Here is a 14,669-nt window from a genome sequence, read left to right as displayed (position 1 = left end):
AGATATCAAGTTGGTAGTACAAGTTAAAATAACTAGAGTTAGAATATAGCAATTGAAATGCAACTTGTATTAAAAATAGCCATTTCATGTTTAACCATAAAATTAATCATGTTAATTTGTTTTATCTTTGCAATTTTATTTTTAAAAAATTAAAAATATATTAACATGACATAAAAATAGTGGGACCACTTAGAATAAGTTGAGATACAGAATGCATATTAGATGTAGAATGCATATATTGAGCTATAAGTCATACAAAAATTAGCTACAATTAATTGTATTAACAATTAATTGAGAATTTATTCATCGATGGGGTATGAACCCATAAGCTTAATTTAGCTTATCTTTTTGTAAAAGGATATGTGATGCATTAAGAATTTTGATTTCTTCAGTTTCAGTTTAATTCTGGATTTTACAATTTAGCATGAGTGAGGTTTCACTTAATTTACTTCATCAAAGTAATCCTTTAATCAGGCATCTTGCTTGAGTATAAAAATCCATTGTTTTTTTTTCCTTTTTTTTTTTATACGGTACATTATTTGCTTATTTGGTTTTTTAAATTTTTTTGCAATTTTTGATTTTTGAGTTTAATTTTTCAACAAAAATTTTTTCGTTATAATAAGATATTTATATTATATCATTCAGTTGATTAATTATTATGTTACAAAAAAGAAAAAAGATAGTTATATTATAATATATATATATATAGTAATATATTTATTTAAATATATCTATTTCTCCCTTTAATATTTAATCTTATTAAATATAATATTTTAATTAATAAGTGTTATATAAATTAAAAAATTTATTATATAATAGATAACCTCTTATATTTAAATAAAGATTTTAATATAATATAGATTTTTATTTTAATGTAAAATAGTTTTTGTAAAGATAATCATCTAAAATAAATTATTTAATTAAATACATCAATAAGATATTTAATTAAAATTATTTTTAATTTTAATTAAATACTTATTTTAAAATCAACTTTTAATTAAATTAAATAGGATTTTATTAAAAATAATTTTATTCATTTAAATAAATTATAAAGTTTAAAAAACCTAAGGAATATAATTATATTATGATAGGTGTATTTAAAAATATATAATTATTAAAAAAAAAAAAAAAAACTCATGGTTTAATTCTTATCTTAAGGTTTATTTTAATAAAATAATTACATATGTTTTATTTAAGTATTTATTTTGGTTCTTTAAAAACAAATTTATTATTATACTATTGTTATTTGTGATGTTAAGATTATTATTGTTTAAGTTTACTTTGATATATTTTGAACCATTGTTTTTTTTTTATAGAAAATTATGATAATGCTAGGGGTAACTTTATCTTATATTTGTGTGGCTTTTAGATATCAACTTTTAAGTATACTTTGATATATTTTGAACCATTGTTTTTTTTTTTATAGAAAATTATGATAATGTTAGGGGTAACTTTATCTTATATTTGTGTGGCTTTAGATATCAACTTTTAAGTTTACTTTTATTTATTTTAACTACTGTTTTTTTATTTAAATTAGATAATGTTAGGGGTAGCTTTATTTAATATTTCTTTTTCTTAAATTATTAGCTTTTGATTTTATTTACTGTTTAAGCTATATAAAATCCAAAAATAAAAAAAAAAATAAAAAATAAAAACAAAAAATATAAATCTTAGACAATAAATCAAAATAATAATGTAAATAAACAGATAACAAAACAACAATAAAAATTCAAACACTTAAACAACAAAAAATATATGAAACCCTATCAATTATAAAAAAATAAGAAATAGAAACAAAAAAATCAAAAAAAAAAAAAAAAAAACAAACCCACTAAATACACAAATCAATTATTTAAGACACAAAAAAGGATTAAAGTAAACAGGAAAAAAATAAATTTTAACATAAGGTCAATCTATCTAAATAATCTCTTCTAGAATTACGAATTAAAAAAACCAATAAAGAAAGTCCTAAAACACCATCACAAACCCCAAACACCAAATAAATAACTAAAAAATAATAATCAAAATCAAAATAACCTATAAACCCAAAAATAAAAAAAAAGAATAAAGCAATAAATATTCAAGCCCCAAAAGACATAAAAGAAAATGCCTACGAACAAATAAAAAAATAATTAATCTAAAAAAATAACCAAAAAAATAAATAATTATCATAAGTAAAGTTTAGGATAGTTTAAAAAAAAACAATGATCTTGTAAATCATAATTTAAAAAAAATTTATCTAAACAAAATCAGTAAAGAAAAAATCATCTTTAGTATCCAAAACTAATATTTTATATTAAAATACTTACTGAATTTTCACAAACATTACTATCTCCAATACATTATTTACATTATTATATCTCCAATACTTAAACACCCTATATCACTAGGATCAATACTAATTTTCCAAACAGCCCTAATGTGCAGAAATAATTCAATAGTAATTAAATCATCATGATATCTTTATATTATATTCTTAACAGTAGGAGGACTAATAATTATATTCATATATATATCAAGAATTGCATCAAATGAAAAATTCAAACCAAGAACAAAAATTTTTTTAATCTTAATATCAGTTACATTAATTTCTGTTATAATAAGAAATTTAGATCCAACAACAGAAATAATTACTAAACTTAATGAAATAAAGGAAATGACAACCGAACTAACTGAAGAAAAATCAACAAGAAATTTTTTTAGAATATATAAAATAAATATTACAATTACAATAATATTTATCCTAATTATTACAATAATCTCAGTAAACAACATCGTAAGAACATTTGAAGGACCACTTAAAAAAACTTTGTTTAAATCAATACGTAAATTAAGACCAATTAATTCATTCTTAATTGATTTACCAAGACCATCAAATATTTCATTATGATGAAACTTTGGATCACTTCTAGGAATATGCTTAATAATTCAAATTATTTCAGGATTATTCCTAACAATACATTATTCACCAAGAATTGATAAAGCTTTTAAAAGAATTGTATATATTACCCGAGAGGTAAATTACGGATGTATAATTCGGAATATTCACGCAAATGGTGCATCATTATTCTTCATTTTAATCTTTATACACACAGGACGAGGAATATATTATGGATCATTTAAATTAAAGAAAACATGAATATCAGGATCATTAATTCTTTTAACATTAATGGCAACCGCATTCATAGGATATGTACTACCGTGAGGTCAAATATCCTTCTGAGGAGCAACAGTAATTACAAACTTAATCTCAGCAATTCCTTACAAAGGAGAAATAGTAGTACAATGAGTATGAGGGGGATTTGCTGTAGATAATCCCACACTAAATCGATTCTTCACATTCCACTTTATTTTACCATTCATCTTATCAATAATAGTAATATTACACCTAATATTCCTACACGAATCCGGATCATCTAACCCACTAGGTATAAAAAACAATATTGACAAAATTCCATTTCATCCCTACTTTACAACAAAGGATATCTTAGGAATAGCAATAACAATAATAATTAACTTAAATCCATTCCTCACTATAGACCCAGAAAATTTTACACCAGCAAATCCACTAAGAACACCTCCACATATTCAACCAGAATGATACTTTCTATTCGCATATGCAATTCTACGATCTATCCCCAGAAAATTAGGAGGAGTAGTAGCACTAATAATATCAATTTTAATTATTATATCGATACCATTCTCAATAAAAATAAAATTCCAAACAAGATCATTCTACCCAATAAATAAAATAATATTTTGAACTATAGTAAATACATTTATTTTACTCACATGAATCGGAGCACGACCAGTAGAAGAGCCATATATTATTACAGGACAAATCCTAACCACAATTTACTTTTCATTTTTTATTATCCATCCCATGTCTACAAAGATATGAGATAAGTTATAAATTATAAGTTATAAGTTAATAAGCTCAAAGCAATATAACTTGAAATTATAGGAAAGTATAAAATACTATTAACTTTTTTTTCACCTTAAAATAATGAAAAACAAAAAAATCCTAAAAAAAATAAAAACCAAAATATAATTTAAAGTAACAGGTAAATAACTACTTCAACACATATATATTAACCTATCATAACGATAACGAGGAAAAGAACCACGAACCCATACAAAAAAATAAATAAGAAAAACAACCCTAATAAAAAAAAAAAAAATTTATACAATCACCCCCCAAAAAAACTAAACAAGTAAAAAATCTCATAAATATTATATTTCTATATTCAGATAAAAAAAAATAAAGAGAATCTAAATGATCTATATTCAACATTAAATCCAGAAACCAACTCTGACTCACCCTCAGAAAAATCAAATGGAGAACGATTAGTTTCAGCTAAAATACAAGAAAGAAAAATCATAAATAAAGGAGAAGAAAAAAAAATAAACCAAACATCAAACTGAAAATAACAAAAATAATTCAAATTAAAAGACTCACAATATAAAATAAAACAAAAAATAACTAAAAAAAAAAACAACTTCATAAGAAATTCTTTGAGAAATTCTACGTATACAACCCAATAAAGAATAAACAGAATTAGATGACCAACCAGCAATTATAATAAAATAAACCCCCAAACCAGAACAAAAAAAAAAAAAAACAATAAGAAAATCCAACAAAATTAAAACTAAAAGGAAATATTAACCAAAAAATTAAAGAAACAGAAAGACCCAGAATAGGTACAAAAAAATAAATCAAATAATTTCCAAAAACAAGAAAATAAAATTCCCTTCTAAATAACTTTAAAGCATCTCTAAAAGGCTGTAATAAACCAAATAAACCAACCCTATTAGGACCCTTACGGAATTGAATGTAACCCAAAATCCTACGTTCAAATAAAGTAAAAAAAGCAACACCCAAAAGAATAAAAATAAATAAAAAAAAAGAACTAAGAATAAACATTTACTAACTGTAAAAATACATTATTAAATTCTAAATTTAAAGCACTTAAATCTGCCAAATTAGTAAATAAATTATTATATTACCAAAAATCCTTTCGTACCAATTAGAATAAATTTAAAGAAGATAGAAACCAACCTGGCTCACGCCGGCTTGAACTCAGATCATGTAAAATTTTAAAGGTCGAACAGACCCAAAACTGTAAAACCTACCCCACAGAAACTTTTATCCAACATCGAGGTCGCAAACAAATCTATCAATAAGAACTCTCCAGATTTATAACGCTGTTATCCCTAAGGCATCTTAATCTTTTAATCAAAATAAAGGATCAAATACACATAAAAAAATGTAAAAAAAAATAAAGATTAAAATTTTATTTGTCACCCCAACAAAATTTAAAAAATAAACTAAAAAAAAAAAATTTTTAAATAAAATAAAGATCTATAGGGTCTTATCATCCCTCTCCTAAATTTAAGCTTTTTAACTTAAAAATAAAATTCAAATTAAATTTCAAAAATAAAGTATAATTTTCATCAAACCATTCATTCCAGACCTCAATTAAAAGACTAATTATTATGCTACCTTAGCACAGTCAAAATACTGCGGTCAAAATACTAATTAGTTGCATTTTAGTTTTATCACAATCATTGTTTTAAACATAATAAGGACCTTTTTAACTTTATGTAACTTTATCCTGGCCCTATATTTATTAAAATGATAATATCAGGGTCTTATTAACTTAGTTAAGGTAGGAATAAATTGCAGATAGATTAAACTAAGATGTAGAAAAATATTGAGATAAAAACTGAATAGTGGTGAATTCTTTTAATTTCAAGCTTAATTGTTAATTAACAGTAAATCTCCTGCATTTTAATTTACAAATTTTCAAAATAGTTTCAATAACCTGATATATGTCTGGAAACTAGTTTATTTTAAAATTGGGGCTTTGACTTTTAATATTTTATATTTACATCATACCCTTCCAGAATTCTTCTTCCAGAAGATGTAAGGAATGCAGTTTACTTACTCGCTGAAAAATATTCGGTGTTAAAAAATATAATTAATGTCTTATGTGCAAGATAATGCAATTCTGAATTCAAAATGTTAGATGTTTATTTATCTTTTTATTAATTTATTTTTTTAAATAGAAAGTGTGCATAAATTACTTGAAAAAAGTATAATAATTAATGCATTTCACATCAAAGTTTTTAAAATTTAAATAAAAAAATTAGAGATATCATTTTACTGTTAAATACAGGTTATTCGCAGAAAAAAATTTAAAAATTTTTATACACCAGCATATTTAAAATGCTTGTAAAAAAATAGTTTGAGCTTATGGTATTTGTGTTTTTTAATATTAATTAAAGTTGTTTATTCTCCACAGTTTTGAAATAAAATTGAATTTTAGCAATTATTTAAATTTTACTCAGTCCGTGACTATGACTAATAAATTTAGAATCCTTTTTTGAATTTAAAAAATTAAGCATTTAAGAATGATTTTTACAATTATATTTACAGAAGAAGATAAGTAATGTTGAGGGTAATAAAGCAATTTTCAACTTTCCTTAAAGTAAAAATAAATTTTAAGCTATAATGTAATTAAATATTTTAAGAAAAACAATTAATTCTCTATTTGATAAAAATTTTTCTTTGTTGTTTGTTAGGACCCATAACCAAAATGATTTTAGATAATGACACAAGCTGCTGAAATTAGCTCTTATAAAATAAAATTCTGAGATTAATGAGCACTGCTCTTAGGAAACAACCATCAGAATCTATAACAATGATGAAATAAAAGTCATGAAACTTATTATAGTAACAGTAAGGTAAAATTTGTTAGGCCAGTTGTAAAATTAGCACATACTTAATCTTGATCCAAGATATGCTATCTTAGTGTATCATAAAACATAGTTAAGACATCATTAAACAATTTTAATTGACATTATTTTGGGATATTTGCAGAAAAAATAATATTAAACATTAAATTTTTTTTTATGTTTGTGTTAAGGGCTGAAAACTATTTTCATCCTTATAAGTTTAGAAAAATATAACCAAAAAAATAAATAAAATTTAAAAAATCAAGTTGATTGCTTACAAAATTAAAATACTTTAGAAAAAGTTGCAAAAAAAATGTTTAGGGGGTGGAGAATTTATCAGTTAAAAAAAAATTCAATTATATTCATAAAATCCAACTCATTTTAAAATGTAGCATCCCTCAATATTATCCTAACTCTACATCCATTTATTTTTTTTAATTTGACAGATTCAGTCCCCCTAAAATACACAGTACTATATCAAATTTCATTATACTAGCTTAAACTGTTCTTGAGTTATAAAGCCAATTAGATGCCAACAAACTTATCCAGAATTAGATAACCTATAGTGTAGTATTTTTGAACTCAGGGGATCTAAAACCACTGAGAATGAATAAAATAATTACGGGTAAGTATTTTTTACTGGTAACAATACTTTTCCTCTGTTTGTACTATAATGGCCAGAAAAGTATAAGACTGTTACAAGTATAACAATTAAACAATTATAAATCAACATCTGTTTGGTTTTTCTTAACTTATGCTAAATAATTACTGGAATTAAAACTATAAATAGAAGATGCTCAAAAACTATTTACAGTAAAATTAAATACTGAAAATTAGATTTTTGTTTTAATGATTACAGTTCTATTTAATTCTTTTGTTAGAATATTTCTACTTTTAAATTTATTCTATAGTGTTTTTTTTTAATTTCTTTTAAAAATAAATGATTTTGTTTTACAGAAGGCAGTTTATTTTTGACTCAGGGCCTAGTAGTGCTTCCTATTTAAAAATATTTATTAATAAAAGGTTTTACTTTTCTAAATAAGTGCTTATAGGTAAAATTAATTAATAAAATAAAAAAATGTAGTAAATTATAATTTTATTTATTATTGTTAAATTTATTCTATATAATGAACATATTTAATTAAAAGATTGGTAATATGAATTATAATTAATTATAATTTTCTACTGTACTAGTTAGTAAAAATAGTATTTTCCATTAAATAATCCATTAAATTAAAAAAAAAAAACATAGTTGTCAATGTTTTGTTTGCTTGTTAAAAATGTTCGCAATTTTATATTTTTCTTTTCAAAAAAATTAAAGAAAAAAGAGAGTTTTTAGTACAAAATAAACAGGGTTAGCAGCAGTTATATAAAAAAATCAGCTTTTGAAATGTTTAAAACATTAATGATGGCTTTTAATGTTATGCTGCCAATGTAATTTACTTAATACTTAGGTACAGTATATAATTTATACCGTACTTAATTTATGTAATTTACTTAATACTTAGTGTTATTTTATTTAAATATTTGTTCGCACACTTATATACAGTATCTATATACATGTGTGTGAGTGTGTGTATGTTTGGTAGTATTAAGTGCACATATGTGTTTGTACAGATGAATGAATCTGAATGATTTATAATTAAGCTGGTAGTATATTTATCATATGAAATGTTTGAATAAGTAAAAAAGGACTGTTAATAATGACCATAATGAGGATGGAAGTTTAAAAAAGTAATATTTTTTTGTACTTTATTATTATTATTATTATTATTATTATTATTATTATTATTATTATTATTATTATTAGTAAACAGTTTATTTCAGATTAATATCCTAGCAGCTATTTAATTTACATTATAAATAATTTACTAAATATTGGTGTAATAAATATCTTAATTTCAAGCATAAGTTCAATCTATTATTACTAAATATAATGATAATAAAATGTCTTAATCACTTTTGGTTATTAAACAGTCTTCAGGAGATACAAAATTAGATTATGTTTATGTTGTACTTAAAAATAAATATTTTATTCTACTTTTCTTAAAATTTTTGGTGTAAATAATAAAATAAAACTTCAAAGAAAATAGGCAGCACTATCAATTTTTTTTTCTTGATGATCTCCCCACATAAGCTTAAAGCTTGTGTGTGAGAGATGGAAATGGAATTTTTGTAACATATGAGAGTGCCGATCTGGGATTCAAACCTCGGACCTCCAGATAAAAAGACAGATATGCTACCGCTCTTGCCAACTGATGAATAAACTTAATTTATGTAATTTTATTTATTCATTGTTTACTTTTTTATTTTTATCCAAAAATTTTTTATATAAAAAAATATTTTTTTTACCACTTTATAAGGAATCTTTATTTAATACAGGGGTATTTATTATAATAAATTTGGTAGCATTGTCAACTTCCTTTATAATTTTATTTTTCCATTTATATTAAGAATTTTTACAAAGTTGTATTAAAATTTTTGATACTGATTACAACATAATCCTGCTGACGTCTGTAAGCAAAGCACTAGAACTTGTAATCCTTTAATCGAGGTCCCACTCAGGCTTGACAATCATATTCCTCTGCAGAAGTTTCAAGCCTAAGTAATAAACTGATTCATTTACAAAAAAGAACTTTTCTCCTGAAGATGGTGTAAACTGAAAGTATTAAACATATATTTTTTTTATTGTTGGTGAAAGGTTGTTTTATTATTGTTCTTAAAATTTTTATAATTATTCTATTAACTAATTATGGTTACATTTGATAAAATTTGTGAATTGATATTATACTCTTTGTTTAAACATTCAACATTAAGTTACCAGAGCACTAACATATTTTTCATGGATTTTTATTTTATTTTTCAGCATTTTATCTAAATTATGTATATTAGAAAAAAAAATTTCATTTTAAATTAGGTAAAAATTATCAATTTTAAAGTGTACTGCTATCAGTCGTTAAAACTACAAACATTTAGTACTGTTACAGTGGTACATACATTTTATTTTATCATTAAAAAATGAAATCTTGCATAAGATAATTTTACTGTTTAAAGGTAAAATTAATTTTTTTTTATTTACAAGCTATGTCTTGCTTTCTTCTACTGTTCATCTAGGTCTTTGTGTAATAAATGAGCAACTGTATTTTTCCCAGTTGTACAAATCTGGAAATTATTTTTTTGTATCATTAATCTATAGAATACAATTATTCTAAGCTTGTAATTCTTAATTTAAAACTTTTATCTTCCATATTTATCAAATAGATTGAACTTAGAAATAATTTGGAAAATTATATTTTTTTAATTTCCATATATTATATTAAAAAAAACTTTCATTTTGAATATTTATTTAATTTTTCAAAATGCTATTTTGAATCTGACAACAAAAATTATATTTATTTCAGACAGAAATCTGCCTGCATTAATAATATTTCATACATTATATATAGGTCCTCCTTCAGTGTTAGTACTGTATGAATTGTTTATCATAATAGATTATATAATTACAGATTGCTTGAACCATCTGTCAAGCAAGTTTTATTCTTCTGTGAGAGAATTTATAATCTACTTACACTGTTTAGCACTTTCATTCCTTGATGTTTCTGTTAGTTTTTCTTCTTTTGTACATAAATCAAGCTGTATAGTTATCTGATATGTAGAAAAAGATTTATATTTTCTGGAGGTCTTGTTGAACCCATACTTATTATATCTTTGTATGATTCTTATCACTGTTTTAATTATCACCATAAAGTTTATCTCAGTTGAAGCATTTTCATTCATAGAGTATTTTGTTGAATCTGTACAAAATAAGAGCATGAGAATCCCTTTATACATTTTTGAAAAAGCCATGCCTGTGTATAAAGCCTAATCATATTTCATTTGAATTTATGTACCTTTACTACAGTTAAAAGTATGTACATTTATTTTAATTTAAAAAATTCTGGTACAATATTTGTTATTATTTTGTTTTCTTAATCTTTTACTTATATCAGATAAATATGATGTTGTTACTCTTCTTATTATGAGAGTAACTCATGAAGGTGCCTTACAAAAATAACTGGTTGCAGTATTCATCCAATATAGCTGTAGTGTCCCTTCCTTTCATCCAGAGGTATCAGCTTCGAATCCTTGTCAGGCATGGCATTTTTCATACTCTACAAAACTGCATTTCTATATCCCACACACAAGCTTATGTGGCAGTATCAAAAAAAAAAATTATAAATATATAATTAACATAACATAACATATTAATAATTAACATAATATAAAATAAATATATATAAACATAACCGTTTAAAATATAGTGTGTTCATAAAATAGTGGTGGGGAGTTTTCAAATAATCATATTTTTGAAATAAACCATGAGAGATACAAGTAAATCTCAAAATTAAGAGAAACTCTTCAAGACTCTTACCTGTTCAGTAGATTTTGATATGCACTCCTTTAGTTGGTCTGCAGTTATCAAAATTATATTAAACCTTTTGCCATACTTGACAGAAAACATCAGATGTGATAAGACAGAACAGCTTCAGTGATCGATATTTTTTAATAGTCCAAATATCTTATTTGAACAGAGAATATGTTTGTACACATAACCTAATAAATAAAAATCTGTAGAGGTAAAATCAAACTTAGCAAGCCACAAATTCTTACTCTGCACCATAATTATGGTGACTACCGTATTTATTCCAGTAACCCACGCACTTTTTTTCTTGGAATTGGAGAGAAAAAATAAGGGTGCGGGTCTTACTTGAAACATAGCCTTTAGCCAGGATAATTTATGTAAAGTAAACGTTTTCTTAGACGTACCTAAATTCAATCACATAAATATAGTTACATTAGGCCTTCGTTTATCAATACCGGATGCCGCTTATACAGAATACATCCTTAATTATTAACATCCTGTTCGTATTATCGATAGGAACGAAGTTATGATATTTTTATAAAACTGATTCATTCTGTGCATGCTGCATCCGGTTCTAATGACACTACAGTTACAGTATCAGTTACCCATCGTCGTCTTGTCTATTCGCCATTGTCATTGTACTGTTTCTATAAGTGGACGGTTATGTACATTTTATCTGTTTAGTTTATCTTGTAAAGTTTAATACGGTGATTTATTTTAATTACGGCATTAAAAATAGTGCAAAAGGACAGCGTCTACGATCTTTTGCAGTAAATGAAAAACTGCGCGTTATAGAAGAGGCTGAAAAAATTGGAAATCGGGCGGCAGGAAGAAAATTTAACGTAGATGAAAGCTGCATTCGAGACTGACGTAAGAAGAAACAACTTCTGGTGAAAGGCACTGGTAATAAAACAGCTTTTCATGGCTTAAAACCAAAATACACAGACATAGAAAAAAATTGTATGATTTTGTTATGGAAAAAAGGAAATGCGGTTATGCTGTCACGACAGAAATGTGTTCATCATATGCTCGTGAATTCGCTAAATCATTGAATAAAGTTGATTTTAAAGCAAGCCGTGGATGGATAACACGATTTTTTGCACGAAATGATTTGTCAATACGACGAAAGACGACCATTTCTCAACGACTTCCAGACGCTTATGAACAAAAAATATTACATTTTCACAAATGCATAATAAATCTTAGAAAAGATAAAGGCTATTTGCCTTCTCAAATAGGAAACGCTGATCAAACGCCCGTATATTTTGAAATGCCATTTGACAAAACCGTAAACAAAAAAGGTGAAAAAAGTGTTACGATTCGCATTGGTGGTAATGAAAAGCAAAGGTGTAGTGTTATGCTTTGCATTACTTCGTATGGATCAAAATTACCTCCGTACATTGTGTTTAAAAGAAAAACTCTTCCTACCGTACAGGCAAATGGCGTTATTACCAGAGCACAGAATCAGGTTGGATGGAAGAAACCTTAATTTTAAATTGGATCAGGTGGGTATGGCAAAAGCGATCAGGAGATTTACATAAAATAAAAAAATACCGATATGCTAGTAATGGATAGTTATAGGGGGGGCATACGACTGATAAAGTGAAAGACATTTTAAAAAAGAGCAATAACAGACCAAGTAATAATTCCAGGCGGATTGACATCTCTATTGCAACCACTGAATGCCTGCATTAATAAACCATTCAAATCTGCATTAAAACAACTGTACAGTAAATGGATGGCTGATGAAAATTTCTTTCTCACAAGAAGAATCAAACGCCCAGATTTTAACCAGATTTGTGTTTGGATAAAAGATGCTTGGGAAGGTATTTCCACGGAATTAGTAAGGAAAAGTTTTAAAAAAGGCGGATTATCTAATGAACTTGATGGTAGTGAAAACGATCCCCTTTGACAGCGCGACGTGGAGACTACCGGTAACTCTTCTACCGACATTGACAGTGACAGTGATTAATTAAAAATAAAATCCCATATTAAAAAGTGTATTGAAAAGATCCTTTTCAACATGATACTTTCTTTTCGTTTTACTGACCTACTGATTCTGAACTAAACAAGTACTTACGGTAATTAATTATTAATATAATATTAATATTGTAATTTAAATGCTATATTTTCGTATTTACGTATTTTTTAATATCTGTTGCACTTTAAAATACCGATATATACTCGATTTTTTTTTTTTAGATTTTCGGTCCGGAAAATCGAGGTGCGGGGCTTATTCGGGGGCGGGGGGTACTCGAATAAATACGGTAATTTATAATACAGTATAACGTTTGATGAATATAAAAATTTACTGAAAAAAGACCATAGATTGGGTTTCTGAATTTAACGTTAATGAAAGATAAAGGTTCTATAGTGCCAGTCAGGATAGTACTTCAACCTTTGACCTGTAAAAGAACGTATCTCTTTTTTCTTTTGAACAGATTCCCAGAAAATGCTGTTCTATATTTTCATCCAACGCCTTAAAAAAAGGAAAAGAGTTTCTTTATCTCAAGTCAGTATTTATTAATAACTCATTTTACTTTTTCATTTTTTAATTACAGCTAGAATTTTGAATCAAACTTTTTTTTAATCTAGAGCTCAGTTAATAATATTTCAGTAATATGTAACTTTAAAAATACCATTTTGATTAGGAAAATAGTATTATTACAAATGCTACAGAAGAAGGAATTGGTTGTGATAATTTTAATGGATTCTGTGTAATTACTTTACTTGAACGGAGTCATACCGCTCGATCTCTGCGATATTAAATTAGAAGATTTTATGTTTTTTTCCTCAGCATCCTGAAATTCAATCGATTTGAAATTTATACAGCTTATAAAGCATAGTTTTTGGAGCAATTTGAGGGAAATAGGTTTTTGAAATTTTATATTACAACAAAGTTGTTTTTTTAAAAGGCTACTAATTAATGCTAAAAAATATCATTTTTAATTTTTTTTGTTGTAATTCTGCTTCCCTCAAACATTAATATATGTAAGTGAGAATACCTCCAAAACAAAAAAAATCATTCCTGTATGTTTCTTAGAAGTTGAGAAAAAGGTACAAAAATATCCAGAAAAATGAAGTTTTCAGAAAACAAAGCTTAAAAGTTTTAAATACATAGTTTTTTACCTGTCAATAAATTCCTGAAGCATACGACGGGCCTACAGCTGATCCTCTTCTTCTAACACTCTTTTATCCTTGCTTTTTTCTTTTGAAACCTTTTTTTTAGCTCTAGCGATCCTTCCTCTATCAAGTAATTTCATCATCTGGGCACAATTCACACCGGGAGTGATTCCTGGTCTTTTCAAAACTAATCATTTCATAATATTCTGTTTATTAAAAGTACTTATGGCTTAATGTTCACCAAGCTGAATTGTTTGAAACCCAACGAATACTGTTTTTGGTAGTCGTGCCCAAATTACGCTGTTGAGTGATTCATTAGCGTTCTGTATTTTACTTTTTACGCACCTTACTGAAAGATCTTTAGCTAATAGGTTTCTAAAAAATCCTTTTATCTCAATCATGACAA

General features: G+C 25.4%; 1 pseudogene; it reads left to right on the top strand.

Moving 5' to 3' along the window:
* Nucleotides 1-1,267: 1,267 nt before the first annotated feature.
* LOC142321469 (cytochrome b-like) lies at nucleotides 1,268-5,533 on the top strand (annotated as a pseudogene).
* The last annotated feature ends 9,136 nt before the right edge of the window (nucleotides 5,534-14,669 follow it).

The sequence above is a fragment of the Lycorma delicatula genome, chromosome 3, assembly GCF_047948215.1.
Source record: "Lycorma delicatula isolate Av1 chromosome 3, ASM4794821v1, whole genome shotgun sequence".
Taxonomy (NCBI): domain Eukaryota; kingdom Metazoa; phylum Arthropoda; class Insecta; order Hemiptera; family Fulgoridae; genus Lycorma; species Lycorma delicatula.
This window is presented reverse-complemented; position numbering and strand designations above follow the sequence as displayed.